We start from the raw sequence: 19,464 nt of genomic DNA on the forward strand, positions 1-19,464 counted from the left end.
TTCATCAGGTAAGTTGACTTTACCAGTGGGTAAATTTGGGTGATGTGGGCAACTCAAGTTCACAGAAAGCTATGGATAACTTCCTGCTAGACATCTGCGCAGAGGACCTTTACTCCATATTCTTTTTCTGACTATGAACTATAGTTTTCTACTTCTACCTCCATTTTGTCTTTTATCAAAATGATGAATAATCTTTCTAATTAATACTCCTTTGTTGCTGATGGTAGCACAATATCACTGAATGTACTCAAATACCACTGGGTTGTATACTGAGAAGTGATTAAAGCAGGAAATTTGAATAGTGTGTACATGTTACTACAACGAAGAGTTTTTGAAAAAAAAAAATGCTTTGGGTGCAAGTCCATCCAAGCCACATCGCCTTTTCCTTTCCTTCTCCGATTTTCCCATCAGTAAAATGAGAAATTTGACCAGGGCATTCTGAAGACCTCTTTCAATTCCTTGAGTTCATAAAAGTTACTTGCTTATTTTAGAAAAGGAAGATTTCTGTTATAAAAGGTGTTGCTTTCTTTAGCATGTTATATTTGGGTTACCATGCTCTGTAGATCTTATTTCTTTTTCAGTTATTGCTTAGAGTAATAGCATTTAGTCATTATTCAATTGTGGCTCCCCCTGACAGAGTCTAGATCTTGCCCCATCCACCATGCTAAATGTTTCACCTGAGACATCTCATTTCCTCCCCATGGCACTCCCTGGGAGGCAGCATATTATCGTACACCTCGTACTGGAAAGGGACTAAGTCTCAGGGACATCTGCTACTTGCAAAAAGCAGAGAGCTAGCAAATCATGGAGGAAAGATTTGAATTCAAGATCCTTCTGATTCTGGCACCCTCTGCTTCTTCCTCTCCTGGGCGCACATTCTTCCCCCCCTTTCATGCGCCGTATTCCCCCCTTTGGATTGCTGCCACAGACTTTGTTTCCAGGTGCCCCTTTTCTTTGTGGGGTCCATCACAATTAGAATGGGAAGAACCGTCTTCTCAGCCTTAGCAGTCCAAGGTTGTCCACTGTCTGCACTGCATCACTGCAGGGTGCCCCGACCTCCCCCTCTCTGGTCCAGCTCCTGGGCTCTCGGGTTCCCCACACTGTCAAGCCCCCTGGAGCAGAGGCACAGAAAAATTAACTCAAGTGCCTGCAAACTGGACAAGATGTTGGCTGCTGTCTTGTCACTTTATGTTAATTTGGCTTTTGAATAACAGTGATGATATTGTTCAAGAAGCCGATTTTGCTGTCTATGGAAAATTCCATTATCACAGTCTCTCAAAATGATTGAGAATGGCCACTGGTCTTTCTCTTTAGAACGGCACTCACAGCACATTCTGTCAGCCTTCGTAGTTTTTCTCCCCTCTCTTCTCTTCTCCTCTCCTCTCCTCTTCTCACCTCTCTCTTCTCCCTTCCTTTCTTTTATTTTTTCTTATCTTGTCCTTGTTTTCCCTTTCTACCTCATTCATCCTCCTTTTTCCTTTAACTCCCCCACCCTTCTTTTCTTTTCTCCTCTCTCCTACAGTCTTTCATTTTCTTGTCTCACAGTAGCATGGTTCTGTGACCAAGTTATACCAAGTTTAAGGATGAAAATATTAGACTAGTTATAATGTTTCCCTGTCACAGATGGTATGTGTCTGCAACGTTAGGTGTTTTTTGTTATTGTTGTTATTTTTGATATCTGTTAACTGAACTGATGTGCCCCATGATTTACAGTCTCATCCATGTCTGTCTTTTTAAGTGTGCCTTTGCTGAACATTCATCAAAACATAGAATTTAGGGTATAAAGAGGACTTCCGGAATATATCTCCCTCCAGTGAACTCATTTTACCAGTGAGGTGATATCACCTGGGATCTTACCTGCCACCAGCTTCTCTTCTTTCCATACAATTTCATGGTGATTAATTTACTATCATGCCTATCACTGCAGTATGGGTGACTAGAAGTTCTCAGCTCTATCTATTTCTACTTTCTAAAGCTCCATATTTGAAATTCTTACTACCTCTAGACCAGAATTTTTCAATCTCGGCATTACTGACTTTTTGGGTTGGATAATTCTTTGTGGTGAGGGGCTGTCCTGTGCATTACTGAATATTCAGTAACATTCGTGGCTTCTAACCACTAGGTGCTAGGGGGCACTTTTCTCTTCCCCCGATTACAACAACCAAAAATGTTTCTAGACCTTGCCAAATGTTCTCCGAGGTAAGAGAGGGGAGTGGGTGGGAACTGTCCCCCGGTTAAGAGCCGCTTCTCTATCCTTAGCTATTTGAATGTTCTATAAGCTAATCACCATATCCTGGACTGAATGCATTGCTTTCTGCATCAACTCTGCTTCTTTACTTTTGTTCAGTAAGTGACGTCAACATGCACCTAGGCACCGATGCTATAGAGCCTAAATTCATCAGGGACTCCACACATACACACACCATCATCATCATCATCATCGCCACCACTAGATTACTCTGTTGGCTATCAAGTCATTTCTGAGCTTTTTCTTGAAATCAGAATTGCCCCTTTGTCTCCGTCCCACTGCCCTAGCCTAGGTCCCCCTTATCTCTTCTCCAGCTTGTTGCCTCTTAACAACTGTCTGTATTTCATGGCCACTGTCCCTCTTTCCTTCAGTCCACCCCCAACAATGCCGCCAGAGATGTTTTCTGAGCTGCAGCTGTGATTATGCTTCCTGACTCAGCTCTCATTGGCCTGCCCAATTCTTTAGAAAGTATAGATAAACTTATCTTGATAATTATGAATTCCTATTACAAGCCTTACAAACTCAAACATCTGCCAAGCTGGCCAAATGATGTGAATGAGGAAGGTCAGTGGGTGCGTGTAACACCAAAAGGAGGGTGCTGAGGATTAGGGTGACCTGGTGAGTTCTGTACAGGGTAAAAACAACTATAGGCTGAATTCAGCCTGAGGACCATTGGCTTCAGTTCAAACTTTCCAGCTTTTATTCTACTGCATCCTCTCCTGCACTCCATGATAACTCTATACTTGGTGCTTGACCAGGCTTCCAAAATGCCCTCCTTGTCTCTGCTTCCTGAAAGGCCCTCCACTTTCCAGGTTCCTTGTCAACGTCTTATTTACTTTGTAAGGCTCAATTCAGATGCCACTCTTCCATAAACCTTCTTTCTGCCCCTCTCCTCCCCAGGCAGAAAGTAACTGCATTTTTCTCCAAGTTCTCACTGCATTTGGTTTGCACCTCTCCAAAAGTATGTCTCCTTCTGCCATGTGATAATTATGGTTGCATGTCTTAGCTTTACTACCAGCTCATATACTCCATATGGATGGGGACCAGATCTTCATTGTCTTTGCATCACCTCTGATATACAAAATCTTCCATGGAACCTGTGCTGGTTTGAATCTGGTATGTGCCCCAGAAAAGCCATGTCCTTTTAATCCAGTCTTGTGGGGGCACACTTATTGTTGGGTGGAACCTTTTGATTAGGTTATTTCCTTGGAGATCTGACCCACCCAATTCAAGGTGGATCTTAATCCTTCACTGGAGTCCTTTATGAGAGGACACAAAGCTCAGAGCTCAGAGACATTTGGAGTACATTCAGCAAGCACGTGAAGCAAAGTAAGGGCACAGAAGGAGAGAGATGCCCCAGAGACACTGAGAGGAGACAGAGAGCTCAGAAAGGTGCCCCTGGAAAAGCAAACAAGGATCCACAGATGCTCAGAGAGAAAACCACAGGAAACAAAAGCTGAGGCCCAGGAGGAAGGGAGCGGCAGATGTTGCCATTTGCCTTCCTATGTGACAAAGTAGACCCAGATACCAGCAGCTTTACTTCAGAGTCAAGAGATCTTTCTTTTGATGCCTTAATTTGGACATTTTCATGAACTTAGAACTGTAAATTTGTAACCTAATAAATGTCCTTTGTAAAAACCATTCCATTTATGGTAACTGCATTCTGGCAGCTTGAGCAAACTGAAATAGCACCCAATAAATGTTTGTTGAGTTGTGTGGCCAAGAGCACCCTCGTAGCCTGTGGCAGACTCTGGAGGAGAATCCATACCCTCTGGTACACATTTCAGATGATCTTGTCATCCAGCTCATGTATTTCCCATTCATTACTGCACGGCCATTCCAGGCTTACTCACCTGCATGCTTTACAGAAACCAATATCCATCTATATTGGAAGGATTTACCTAATTGCTAAATAATTCTGGCTTGCGCATTCTTCTGCTTATTCTCCACAAACCTATAAAGCAAATTTTAGATTTTGAATGGGGATGAGTAAAAGACCTACTAGTTTTTCCATAACTAGTAGGACCCACTGTCAGGGACAATCTTAAGATCTGAATAAATTTAATAATAGGTAAAAGTTAATTATTAGAAAAGCATGGAAAGTTTAAGATATAAAATATATAGTACAAATATTTTATATGAAATACAAATATTTAAAAATAAAATATGTAAAATAAAATTTTAATGTTTTTTAAATCATTAACATGTATCTAAATATTATTACATTTCAATATTATGAAGTTATCCCCTAGTGTTTGAGGATAACTGCTTTAAATGGTGTTGACATATGCATAACAGTAAAAAAAAGCTGTGACTAGCAGTCATTTGAAATCTTATACCTCTGGAAGATGACTGTTCTGTGCTAACTGAGAACCCAACCCCTTTGATCAAATAGAACTCTGTTTGCCTAAGTCCCCCTGATATTTCTATTGCCCTTTTCCCAACACATTGTGTTAAAGTTGATATCTGGAGGCAAGGTTTTATCTGGAATTTTTATAACGGTGTCCTCATGTCTCAAACCTTCATTGCAAATCCAGGCATTTGTGCCTTACAGGGCTGCTGAGAGGCTAGCACTGACCCCGGCACTAACATTCATAATTCCTCAAATGCTAGCATTAGCAGATGGGGCTTAGTGAGTATAGGAATATAGACAGCTGTTGGATTGCCATCTCACATTCATGAGGGGAGGACATATTTCCTATCTTTTGTCCATTGGAAAAGAATTATTGCTTAATTTTCTCCCTGATGACAGCTCATGAGATCTTGATTCTGGTAGCTTTTAACTTTCCTGGTATTCATGTGTTTTGCAGGCTAAGTTTACCCTCACCATGCTTTGCCTACCCACAGTTTCCGGTTCCTGCCTGTATCCCGTAGCAGAGAGTTCCAAGCATTTAACACAGTCATTCTTCCTGTTGAAACCCCAGAAATAAAGGTTACTATAAGGTATCAATAAGGAGCCCCATAACTTCTCTTGATGTGTTTGTGTTTTATAAGAGGAAAGCTACAGATAATAAGAACACCTGTGAAAGTAATCAGGAAATGGAGAAAATTCATTTTCCATTCTAACACCTAATCCTTTGGTGTGTTTTGGCACCAGAAAACACAAAATATGTTCTCTGTGTGTGTCTCTTCATTTAGTCCTTCCTGAGTGCTGACCCTGGAAAAATATAGACTAAAAACCGAAGCAAAAGTACTTAGCATCTTTTGTTCCTTGTGGGGTCTCTGCTTTTGCACAAGTAAAATTTGCTATAGCTAGAAGACTGACTTGGTTTTAGAGGAAACGATGTAAATTGTCTGTTCAGTAAGAATATCCAGTTTCCAAGGGACTGTCTAGTTCTGTTTTGCTGGCGCCATCCATGCTAACAAATTCTGAGAAATATTTGTGGATTTTTCAGAGAAGCCAAAGCACTCTCTTTTGACTCCTATTGACTCTCAGAGAGAGAGGGGGGAAAAAAACTATTCATCCATTTGAAAAGTAGGGAATAATTTGACAAGCAGAATATTCTCTCTACCAAGCCCCTGGCTAGAGGGTTGTTGACCAAGCTCTTTCCATCGCTTGCATCAGGGGACTCTGCCTGCAGGAAATAGTATCGGACAACAGAAAGTTCTTTTACTTGTAGGCATGGACTAGGACTAAGTTATCTTCCTTAAGGAAAAAAACAGGTTGCCTCCTGAGAGAAACATGTTGCCTCTTCTACTAAATAGCAGTCTGTTTTCAGATGATAAATTCACTTAAATTGAGAAATAAGAGTCATTTTCTAGAAGCATGAATATTCTTCCTTTTGGCCATTTACTGAAAATATTTCAGAGGCATTAAAGTGACAAAAAGCCCCTAAAGAAAGCAGTGCTTCCAGCTACATTTCGTTGGCATTTTTCCATGTAAAACTTGATAGTAAGTTCTTTTCAGATTTCCTTACATGGAAGAATAAAAAAATAGGGTGCATGGGTGGCACAGTGGTACAATGCTCACCTTCCATGTGGAGGACCTGGGTTCAATTCTTGGACCATGCACCTAAAAAAAATATAAAATAAATTAATAAAAAATAAAGATCTGACTCAGTTTATGAATTCAGAACATAACTTGTCTGCATATGTTTCTTGGGCATGGAGAGAAGGTCCTCCTTTATTTCCCCCTCTCAGAATTCTCCCATTTAAAAAATGTGTGCTGCCCCCCAAAGGGGAGCATTGTAGTTTGTGCGAGGGGGCAAGTGATCCACGCATGAGCCCAGTGAATTGGGATGGCTGGAGACATTCAATTACACCCACAGCTTAGCCCGCTCCCTCCATTGCCTTCTGCTGCAGAGGTCCTTTTACCCCATTCATAGCTCAGAACTTTGCTCACAATCTCTTCATTCTGTCTCATGGAATTGGGGTTGGGGGTGAGCTGGGGATGAAAGAAAAGAAGCCCACATGTATTGAACCTCTTTAATGTACATGGCACTGTGCTGGGTTATCTTCTCTTATTCACTTAACGTGTAGAGAATATGGGCAACAAAGGGCTTGGCTCGTTTATATTCTGAACTTTGGTCAATTGTTTCTTTCCGCTTCTGAGCCTTTAGTTATTCAGTGGCATGTACCAGTTGATTGGTTCTTAAAGGTCTTTGCTTTAGTGCCCTGAGAAATCCTGAAAATATGAAACCGTTCATTGTAAAGGAGAAAAATTGAGGCCAAAAGAAGGGAGAAATTTGCCAAACTGTCATTATGCTATTACTTGTCATTGAAGATAACTCAAAATTTCTATTGGACTAAAGCCTACTGAATTGTACATTTTAAATGGGTGGGTTTCAAGGTATGTGAATTATATCTCAATAAAAATGTTAAACACTTGCAAATGTGCATACAGATAGATACACATATATACAACAAGCACTTATTGGAGTTTCAGGAAAGGTCAGTTTGACCAACCAGGACATCAACCATGAAAATATTTGTTAAGGATTCTGTTGGGAAAAGGTTTCTCCTTAAAAGCAAAAGCAATTAATCAGCACTATTTATAAAGCTGTGCTAACCCACGAAGTCTTTAAATCCTCAAGAGAATCAAGCCTATAAACAGTAAGAATCCACTCAACGTAAAATCATTCCAGAGAAAAAGATATTACTCAAGCCAAAGAATTCATCTTGTGTTAGAGGTTAATGTGATTTTTTTCAGATTTTTACACACTATGTTATTTCTTTTTTGCCATTTATTATTAATAACTAAACATCAGTCACATTAATTTCAATTATAATCTAAGTATTTTTGACAAAGCTTAACTTTAAGATGTCTTAATACTATTTAAGTCATGCATACTGCACAGGATTAATCATGTAATTATCTCACACCTACATTAGTTACAGCTATCATTTCATAATTGACATTAAAAATGTGTTTAAATTGAAATGCCATTAAAATCCAACAATAAAGGGAGATGGTCAGCCTCAAGGTTGTGTTTGTTAGGATTCAGTTTAATTCAACTCAGTAGATACTTATTGAGCAACTTCATACCCAGCGGGTACTCATGATACCAGAGGATGGGAAAAAAGAGCTGTATAACAGCCAGGTCCTCTGCCTACTGGCAGAGTAGTGTTAGCATGCAAATGAACGGGGTCAAAAGCCAAATGTTACAAGCACCCCTCCACAGACCACACATCTTCTTGGATCACATTGCAATGGGTAAGGAAGCCCTGGTTTAGATGTACATTTATTTACTCTTGACCTTCCATGCAGAATGTTGTAACTATACTCGTTACCCATTTATCTTATTTAAATAGAATATTTAAAAAGCATTTTATAACATGTGTAGCTCTAAAAACAAGATCATTCCATGTGTTGGTCCTTTTGGGGCTACCAGGAGGGCAGCAGGGGTGTTGCAGAGCTTATCGAAGTAGATGAGCATGGTATACACATTTTTAACATTTTCTTTTTATGGTGAAATATAACATATATACTAAAAAAACCAGTGAATTTCCAAGTACTTTTTAACAAGTTCTTATAGAACTGATTTTAATGTTTGGTATGGGTTACAGTTCCACGATTTTTTGTTTTTTCTTCTAGCTGCTCCAAGACACTGGAGCTCAACAGAAATATCAACATAATGATTCAGCAGTCATATGCATTTGTTAAATCCTATCTTCTCTGTTAAACTCCTCCTTCTCCTTAAAAAATATATATATACATAAAAGCAATAAATTTCAAAATACTTCCCAACAATTAGTTGTAGAACAGATTTCAGAGTTTGGTTTAGGTTACAATTCCACAATTTTAGGTTTTTATTTCTAGCTGCTCTAAGGTATTGAAGGTTAAAAGAAATTCAGTGTAATGATTCAGCACTCATACTGATTTGTTAAACCCTACCTTCTCTGTATAACTCCACCGTTACATTTGATCCTTCTTCTACTCTCTTGGGGTATTTGGGCTATGCCCATTATAACTTTTTCATGTTAGAAAGGGCTGTTGATAATATGGGATGGGGGGATGGTACTAGTTGATGTTCTGGAAAGGCTGGCCCCTCTGCATTTCAGGACTTATCTGGTCCAGGGACCCATCAGGAGGTTGTAGGTTTTGGAGCATTACCCTTGTGCATGAAAGCTTTGTAGAATCTTATATATTGCTATAGGTTATCTTTAGGATTGACAAGAATGGTATTGGTTGGGTGTTGGCAAGTTATAACTGAAGCTTGCATAAGAGTGACCTCCTGAGTAGCCTCTTGACTCTATTTGAACTCTCTCAGACACTGATACCTTATTTTTTGCACTTCTTTTCTTCCTTTTTGTCAGGATGGAATTGTCGATCCCACGATGCCAGGGCCAAGCTCATCCCTGGGACTCATTTCCCATATCGCTAGGGAGACTTTCACCCCTGGATGTCATGTCCCACGTAAGGGGAAGGGCAATGGTTTTACTTGCAGAGTTGGGCATAGTGAGAGAGAGGCCACATTTGAGCAAGAAAAGAGGTCCATCAGAAGTAACTCTTAGGCATACCTATAGTAGGCTAAGCTTCTCTGCTATGTACATAAGTTTCATAAAAGCATGCCTCAATAGGGCATGGCGTATTGATTTGGGTGTCCCTAATGATTGGCCTGGTATCTGGGTTTTCCCCAGTGGTAAAGTTTAATAGTTCCATAATTTTTCTCCCATCACTCAAGGGACTTTGACAATATGTTTTGATTACCTGCTTCTTATACTCTGGGATGTTTCCAGGCATTACATTAAGCTATACAGGATTAAAGGTCCCCATTATTAGTCTTGGCTCCATGTGTTCAGATTGTTCAATAAGCTATCCAGACAGGTTGAGTTAGATTATATGTTACAGAAATTTAGGTTCTGGACATTATGAAACCTTCTTCCTTTGGTCTCAAAGAATAAGTGAAGTTCTAAGATACAGGCAATATCTTAGTTACACCTGTATTCTGAATTACCTTGATCCTGACCCAATCAGCTTCATTCATCTCTAAATACCAGGTTATACATATATAAAACAGTCCCTCAAAATCTAGGAATAGCAATTACCACTCCGGGCTAAGTGTGACTGCTGTAAGAGCTTACAGTCTAGGTTCCTGTTTTCTTATAAATATTTTCTAAATGGGATTATACAATATATGCTGTTTTGTTTTTCATTTATTTTACCTCACTAAGTGTCCCACAGGTTCATTCACGTCGTTGCATGTCTCACAACTTCGTTCCTTTTTGTAGCAGCACCGTGCTCGATCACATGTTTACATCATCTTCACTGTATACATTTTGAAATATTAGATCCAGGTGTCATTGTTGACCAGATATATGCCTATGATGATAACTCTTAATTTTATGTGTGGATAGAAGTTTGGCTTCAAAGTAAATGAAGTTAGAATATCTATTTCCATTTCCTGTTAAAAATTGAAACTGTCTTTATTATTAGTGGCGCAGTTATATGCCCTTATGGTTTATAATTAAGTTCCATGATATTATTGATTTCTCCCTGTGGGCACCTAACACAAAGAACAAAGATGAAATTTCTCTTCTGACACTTTTAAAGGTGGGCATTCATTAAGTAGCTAAATATTCTTATTTGTGACTTTCCCTGTGTTTTCATTTTATCAAATAGAAAGAGGCAAAAAGCACACCGTGAGTATTTTCTTTGGTTTTGAACCACAGCAAAGAATCTATTTCTTGACCAGCTGCCATATTTTATCATGTTCTATTGGCACAGATGCTAAGGTCCATTGTGACTTTATAGTAAACAAGAAACGAAGGTGCTTTGCAAATACGTTAAGATGATAAGCGAAGGCCACTTACTGCTTACTTAATATACTCAGGCTCTCTGGATACTAGGTTTCTAGATTGGATCCCTGGTTAAGTAAAGGGCTTCTAATATTTCTATAAATTTGGTCAAGATTAGTATAACCCCCACATACAGCTGAATCTGCAGGTGGGTCCACCTTAGCCTCTGCAGAGCACAGAGTTTGAACAAGTACTTCATTCATTGTGAGTGTGACTGGAGTGCTGAGATGAAGAGATTAAGATGTGCATTTTTAGCAATTGAATCATGTTGATGGCAATAGGAAGGATAGATGTTAGGATGACAGAAGAAAGAAAAAGTGTTGGAAAATATGGTGAAGTTTTTCTCTTTTTCCATGTTGAGTTCAAAGTGCAAGGAGGATAGCCTGTCGATTAAGTGCAGCAGAAAGTTGGAACTCAGAAGAGAAGCCAGAGCCAGAGATAAAAAATGTGACATCTCCATAGTTAGAAATGTGGAATGAATGTGATCACCCGGAGAAGTATCAAGGAGAGAGAAGTGTAGAAAGGACTGAGGAAAGACCTCTGAAAAAGTTGGCCTTTAAGGGTTATAAGTAGAAATGAACCTGAGCATGGACTTAAGGCATAATTGATGGAGACGGCAAAGTACAAAGTCTCTGACTACACAGATAAAGAGATGCGCCAGTTTGAAGATGTGCCAGAAAAGCCATGTTTTAAACTTGATCCGATCTTGTGAGAGCAGCTCTTTCTTTTAATTGTGATTCAACACTGCAGGTTGGAAATTTTTGATTAGATTATCTTCATGGAGATGTGGCGCCTAATTGTGGATGGGTCTTGATTAGTTTACTAGTTTTCTAGAATCTTCAGAAGGGGAAACATTTTGGAGAAACCTCAGAAATGACAGAGCCAACAGAAACTTCAGAGCAGAGCTGACACAAACGCTGACACTTGGAGAATAGGGACACAGACATTTAGAGATGCTTGGAGCTCAGCAGCTGTCATCATGAGACATTATGCAAGCCAGAACCTGGAGAGAGTCAAGAGAACCAATGAGCTGAAAGCCAGCCCCAGAGAAGCAAAATGATGTGTCCCCATAGGAACTGAGGCTGAAAGCAATAGAGCCAAGGAGCAAGGGACCAGGAGATGCCAGCCACGTGCCTTCCCAGCTGACATAGGTGTTTCAGACTCATCAGCTTTTCTTGAGTGACACTAACAGCTTATTGGTGTCTCAATTTGGACATTTTCACTTCCTTAAAACTGTAAACTTGTAACTTATTAAATTCCCTTTTTAAAAGCCATTCTGTTTTGGGTATATCGCATTCTGGCCGCTTACAAACTAATACAAGGGGCTTTCAAAAGAAAAACATGATGAATTATGCCAAATACTGGAGATAAGAGGTAAGGTTGGAGAAAGAAAGGACTAAGGGTTTGTCAGTTGGGGGTTATCAAGAGTTAGGAGCAACAAAATGCAATGTACTGTATTACATACGTTAAATATGTAATACTTAGTTAAATAGGTGTAATATATTAAAGAGAGAGTTAAATAGGTGTAATATATTAAAGAGAGAAGGAGAAGGGAAAATTAGAGAAAGGAAATATAAATGTACTTTTTAAGATATTTGGCAGTGGGGCTCCATTTTTTAGCAGCAGCAGTCTTGAGAGCCACTTTTTAAAAAAAATTATGAATTTTTGAAACCCTGAGAAATGAGAGGAAAGTAGAATGAAATCTCCACTATCCAGAATCCAGACTGAACATTTATTAAAACTTTGTCCCATTGCTGTATCCATTCATCTCATTTAACTTTGTCCTATTCATTCATTACTAGAATATTTTAAAAGCAAATCCTAAATATCATAAGTATGCATTTCTAAAACATTTCCTTCATAGCCACTGTATCATATCATATAGAATTATTCTATTCTATTTGAAGAGAATTGTCATATCAAACAGAATTATAATTCTTTGATATTATCTAAAAACATGGTTTAATTTCCTATCTTTTTAGAGTTGGTTTGTTCAAATCAGAGTTCAGTTGAGGTCTCTATATTACAGTTGGTTGTTAATGTCTCAGTCTGTTTGAATTTAAAGCCGTTTCCCCTTAATTTATTTTCAGAAGTCATTGTGGTCGGTCACTGGGTCAGTGATCTTGACTCTGGATTTCTCTGATGATTTCCTTCTGGTATCACCTCTGTCTTCTATATTATTTGTGAAAATGAAAGCTCTAGAGCAGGAGTCAGCAAACTCTAGCTGGCTGGAAAGCAGCCATGCTCTTTCATTTGGTAGTATCTCCTGGCTTTCTTACTAGAACAGTAGAAAGTTAGTTTGTTGCAATAGTATGGCCCACAAAGGTTGAAATATTTACTATCTGACCCTTTACAGAAAACATTTGTCAGCCCCTATCCAGAAGTTTGATTAGATTCAAGTTCAACTTTTTTTTAGTAAAAATTCTTCGTAGGCAAGACTAGTGGGTTTTGTATTGTGTCAGAATATCTGGTCAACCCACATTTATCGATACGAATTTTAATCAAAGATGACAGTCTCTGTCAACTTTTTAATTGAGTGGTTTTTCATTCATTACTTAACTGCCTGGTTCCCTGATTTCATTAGAGTTAGCAACATTCTATACTTCATTATTTATTAGCTCTAATTCTTTGATAAAAAAAATTTTGCCTTTTCAACTAGGGCACTTTGGTTTCACTGATATATATTTCATAGAGAAATAACAGGATAAATGTCTAATTATTTCCTTTCAGTGAACAATTTTCAAAGGAAGGAACTGGTGCTTTAGTTACATCCACTGATGTCCAATGAGAGTATTCTGAGTGTCATTTTGAACTCAAAATGATCAACTTTTGTTGATCAAATTGCCCTACTTTGACTAATGAGAGTTCCTTTGTATTAGTTTATTGAGCTGCTGGAAGGCAATATACCAGAAATGGAATGGTTTTTAAAAGGGGAACTTAATAGTTAACAAGTTTACAGTTCTAAGGCTGATAAAATGTCCAAACTAAGGTATCAACAAGAGATTTCCTTCACTCCATAGTGATGCCATCCAGAACACTTTTGTCAGCTGGCAAGCATGTGGCTGGTATCTGCCAGTCCCTTGCCCCTGGGCTCCATTGCTGTCAGTCTCTGTTTCCTGTGAGGGGTCCTCGCTTAGCATATGTGGGCCTTCTCTTAGCTCCTAAGTGAAGCTAAATGACCCAACTCTGGGTTCTGGCCTGCTCAGTATCTCATGGGGAAGGCACATGTTGACGTCTGCTGGGCTCCAAGCATCTCTAAATATCCGTGTCTCTGTTCTAGGCTCTCGCTAAAATATTTCCTCTTCTAAAGGACTCAAGTAAACTAATCAAGACCCACCAGAAATTGATGGAGTCACATCTCCATTTAATCGAAAAGTTGCACCTACAATTGAGCATGCTGCACCTCCATGGAGATAATCTGATCAAAAGCTTCTACCTTGCAGTATTGGATCAGGATTGACAGAAATGGCTGCTCCCATAAGATTGGATCATGATTAAAATATGGCTTAAGTGGTCTCTTTAGACTTTTTTGTCTCATCTGGAGCCAGTTTTGATACATCAGCTCCTCTGATAAAGTTATCTATTTTAACAAGTTTTAAAATTAAAACCTGAATTAGACAAAGGTTGGACAAAATAGTTTCTTATGATTTTTTTTATTAGACAAGTTGTGAGTTTCCAGAACAATCATGCATAAAATACAGGATTTCCATATATCACCCTTTTACTCTGATGATTTTTAAAAAATTTCCTCTGGTTTGATGGGTAAATAATAAAATTCCAGTTTATAATTTAACCATCAAACCAGAGGAAATTTTAAATATTTTTTTATAATTTTATAACTTAAATTATAAATTTGTTTTATTATTATAAACATAACATAAGCATAAAAATAAAAATTATGTTTTATTATGTAAAACTATGGCTTCTCTGGGGTACATAATAAATTCAAACTGGCACATCCTCATGTTGACTTTTGCATCATTTTGACATAGCCATTAGTCTGATAGCTCCTTCCTATCTGGCACAACAAAATGTCACATTTTCAGATTGTAAAGTTTATAATTTATGTTTTGTGTTTATCCTTCTTTTAGAAAACTTAGGTTACCTTGTGGTTTCTCTATTTTGTTAATTCTTCCCCCAAAGAACTAGTTTATTTTAGATTGTTATTTGTTCTGTTGGTTTTCTGCTGCCTAACTCATTAAGTTATAATTTTAGCTTTATTAAGCCCTTCCATTGCTTTCTTTCAGTTAACTTTGTAGTTCATTTCCTACTATTTTTTAATATATACTTATATATTTTTTTTTTCTATTTAATTACTTAATTTTAATTTTTTAATATAGGTTATTCTCAGAATCTTCTTAGATCACTACTTTAGCCATGTTCCATAGACACTGAAAAATATTCCTTTCATAATCATTATTTCCCAAAAAAACCAGAAATGTCATTTTGTATTTCTCTTTAATTCAAGAGTTGTTTAATATGAAGTTTATTTTTCAGGTTTGGAAGACCTTTTGAATTTTCGATTTGTTATTAACCAATACGTTTACCTTGAGATAAGAGATCACTGTTCATATTATTTCATTTTTGGAACTTATTAAAATGTTCTTTGTGTCCTATTATAACTTCAGTTTCTCTAAATTTTCCATATACATTTGAAAGGAAGGTATATTTTATTTTATTAAGGTAAAGGATAAAATATTATCTGCTTGTGTTTGTATCTCCTCTCAGATCTTATGGTTTTTGCTTTATGAAATTTGCTGATCTGTTATCTGCTGCATAAATATTTATATTTGCATTGTCTCTACTGCACATTATAGTCATATATATATATATATTTTGCATGGGCAGGCCTGGGAATTGAACCCGGGTCTCCACCATGGCAAGTGAGAACTCTACCACCAAGCCACCATCGCACCACCCAGTATTATAAAATTTTGACTCATTTAATCTTTATTTTGGATTGAATTCTATCCTTTCTAATATCAAGATCATGCTCACTGCTGTCTTTTTATTAGTACTTGACTATATATTTTTCTCAGTCTTTATTTTTAACATCTGAATGTCTTTGCTTTGTCTCTATTTTATGTAATTTAGAATTGGATTTTACTTTATTATCCAACCTGAGAATATTTTTCTTTTAATAGCTGAGTTAAGCCAGTCATATTGGAGTAAGGGCCACCATGATTCAATTTAACCTCACCTTACCCAATAACAATTTCAAAGATCCTATTTACAAATAGGTTCGCTTTTACAGGATCCATAGTTAGGACATGAATATGTCTTTGTGGAAGACATGATTCAATCCATAACACACCCCTACTCCAAGTTTTAGAGTTAATGCTATGGTTAAATATTGTTCTAGTTTGCTAGCTGCCAGAATGCAATATACCAGAAACAGAAGGTTTTTAAAAAGGGGAATTTAATAAGCTGCAAGTTCACAGTTCCACAGCTGTGGAAATGTCCCAATTAAAGCAAGTCGACAGAAATGTCCAATCTCAGGCATCCAGGGAAAGATACCTTGGTTCAAGAAGGCTGATGAAGTTCAGGGTTTCTCTCCCAAGTGGAAAGGCACATGGTGAACACAGAGTTCCTCTCTCATCTGGAAAGGCACATGGCGAACACAGTCAGGGTTTCTCTCTCATCTGGAAGGGCACATGGTAAACATGGTGTCATCTGCTGGCTTCCTCTCCCGGTTTCCTGTTTCATGAAGCTCCCTAGGAGGCATTTTCTTTCTTCATTTCCAAAGGTCACTAGCTGGTGGACTCTGCTTCTCATGGCTATGATATTCTGCTCTGCTCTCTCTGAATTCTCTCATTCTCCAAAATGTTTCCTCTTTTATAATATTCCAGTAAACTAATCAAGACCCACCCTAAAGGGTGGAGACATGTCTCCGCCTAATCCATTTTAACAATCACTCTTGACCACTCAAGATCACATAAGATGTGACTCCCTAAGTCACATCTCCAGGGAGATGATCTAATTACAGTTTCAAACATACAGTATTGAATAGGGATTAGAAGAAATGGTTGCCTTTACAAAATAGGATTAGGATTAAAACACGACTTTTCTAGGGTACATGCATACTTTCAAACCAGCACAAATATATTTACGATCCTCCCCCCCAACACACACATACAAGACCATATGCTGGTGGTTCTCTTGTCATTTTTTGGCTGTTTGGAGCTTCTTTTCTTGTACCTTTTTTCAGGAAAGGCTATTTATTTATATATATTTAATTTAAAATTTTTGTTAGTTTTTGAATGCTTATAATTGTTTTCTATATCCATGCTATTGAAAAGTTTGGCTGCACATAAAATTTTTGGCTCACATTTTCCCACAAACGGCCATTCCATTGTATTCTAATATAAAATGTTGCTTTCAAGAAGTTGGATGAAAGTCTGGTTTTCTTTGCCTTAGTAGTGATTTGGAATTCTTGTCTGAATGCCCACAGGAATATTTTCATAGGCTTAAATTTCAGTAGTTTTACTAAGATATGCTTCTGTGTTGACCATTCTAGGTCAGTTTTCTCAGGTATGTGATATGCCTTTTCAACATGTGCATTGAAATCTTTTACTTCTTGACTCTTGATTTATAGTTTTAAATACTTGTTTCAATGCATTTATCTTGTTTTCTTCTTCAGGGAATGTATTTTGAATGTCCTTCACCATCTTCTATATTTACAACTTTCTGTTAAATCCTTTGGTTTCTCTCTTCTACTCTTCTTCTTTCCATCCTTTAGTGTTCTCACTGTTCCATCCATGCAATCTGTTATGTTCCTTCTCATTTCATCTACAAAATGATCTATACATTCAGTGCACTTCTGATCAGAATGCTAAGAGGCTTTTTAAATGGACTTTGACAAGCTCTATAGGGAAGAGGGCAAGGACCAAGAATGGCTAAGATGCTCCTCAAGACTAAAATAAAGGTGTGGAGACTGATTTAAAACCTATAAAAACCAAGTCAAAAGCCTGTTATAATTAAGACAATGTAGTATTGACATATAGATGAACACAATGACTAATGAGACAGAAAAGTGTTCGGCAATCACCCCATCCCCCATTTATAAATGGCTCATGTATAAGAGAGGGAGCATTGCGATAACTGGGGAAAGGAGGAGTATTCAGTTAATAACCTGAGACAATTCGTTACCTATGTAAATGAAAATAAAAGAAATTTGATCCTACTTCACACCATGTGAAAAATAAATTCCAGATGAATGAAGGAGTTAACTGTAAGACAAAGTTAAAATGTTTATAGGAAATCACCCACCTCAGTTTAAAAAATTATGCCTTAAATAAGACACAAAAAATGTTTAAACACAACAGAAATATTGATACAGATGATTTCTCCAAAATTAAGAACTTTTAAAAGAAAATGAAAAGAAAACCCACAATTTGGAACAAATATTTAATATACAAATAACCAATAAGGCATATATTCAGAGTATATAAATTTCTACATAGCAATAGGAGTATAAGCAACTCACTGATAAATGGGTAAAACACATGAGCAGATACTTCACAGAAGAATAATGGCAAAGAAACATAAGAAAAGATGCTCAATCTTATTAGCAATTAGAGGATGTGAGCTATCATTTCATACCTAGTAGATTAACAGAGGTTTAAGAGTATGCGATATTAAGTGTGAAAGAATAAGTGGATCCTGGGGAACTCATATACTGCTAATGTGAATGGAAAATAATTTGACGTTATCTAATATGAATTGAAAATTTTCATTCCTTACAACTCTACCAGTTCCACTCTAGAACACTCAGATGTGTATACCTGTTAGGAGACGTTGCACATACACGAATATTCATAGCCATATTCCCACAATATTCAAAATTGGAAACATCCAAATCTCTATCATTATGAGCACGTATGAAATAAATGTGGTATAAACACAAATAGAATGAAATGAATGTGCTGTGGCAACATGCAACAATATACATGAATCATAGAACCTAAAGTTTAGTGATTAAAGCAAGTATCATTTATAATACTTAAAAATAAGTTAACCTAAACTATATCTTGTTTACAGATATTTACACAAATGTGATAAAACTTTCTGAGGTGACAAAATGCACAAATTTTAGATTGGTCATTAGCTCTGGGCTAGGGGAAGTCACGTACGCTGTAGTGGTATTGGTAGGATACTACTGGTAATGATTCTAATTCTTAAGCTGTCTGCTGGAGAATGGGTATCCATTTTTATTATGCTTTATAAAATGCAATATGATGAATATCCTTTTATATTACTCAAATATTATACTAAAATTCTAGTAAGGAAAGAGAAAACAACCCAAGCAGCTTGTAATGGCCATCCCTTTATCTCCATCAACTAAGTCAGAATCCTGCATCACTTTAAGTTTTCTCAATTGTGAAATGAAAATACTTGTGGAGGGTCCTCACAGATGCATTTAGAGATTCTGTGTTCAGGAAAATGGAATTGAAATGGTTTAGTAAGAGTCATGGGCCCAAACCTTGAAATAGTTGTTTGCTGAGCTTACTATGACATGTAATTGCACCACAATAAGACTCAAAAGCATTTCAATAAAGAGTGGATGGAAGAGAAGAATCATATGGCTTTAAGGACTTCATTAGCTTTCTGCAGACTGGTGCTTTCTAGACCCCTGGGCAGGAGCTCTGCCTACCTTGGTTCAGAATCACTTTCACCCATCGTTGAAGTCTGGGGGTTTTAGAGTGCAGCACTGAAGTCCTTGGGAGTAGTTCAGGCAAGATAAGGGATGGGGGTGGAGAAAAGATAAAAATGTTTTTCTGCAAGTCCTGAATTGGCCTCAGGCTTTGCTTACCAGCTTCCTGGATAATGTGTTGCAGTGCCAATCACAGATGAAATGAAAGGGCATACTGCGGTCCCTACCTCACTTTTTTTTTCTTACAGAAAATTTTGGTAAGTTAGAGGAATGGCATTGGCCCAGTTTAGCCCCAGAGTATCCTGCTTTGTTCTGTTAGACTAAA

General features: G+C 37.6%; 1 protein-coding gene across 5 annotated transcripts in view; it reads left to right on the forward strand.

The window, feature by feature from the left end:
- Positions 1–19,464, forward strand: part of ESR1 (estrogen receptor 1) — a 438,840-nt gene that overhangs the window by 360,037 nt on the left and 59,339 nt on the right. The window lies entirely within an intron of this gene.

Source organism: Tamandua tetradactyla, chromosome 2, assembly GCF_023851605.1.
Source record: "Tamandua tetradactyla isolate mTamTet1 chromosome 2, mTamTet1.pri, whole genome shotgun sequence".
NCBI lineage: Eukaryota > Metazoa > Chordata > Mammalia > Pilosa > Myrmecophagidae > Tamandua > Tamandua tetradactyla.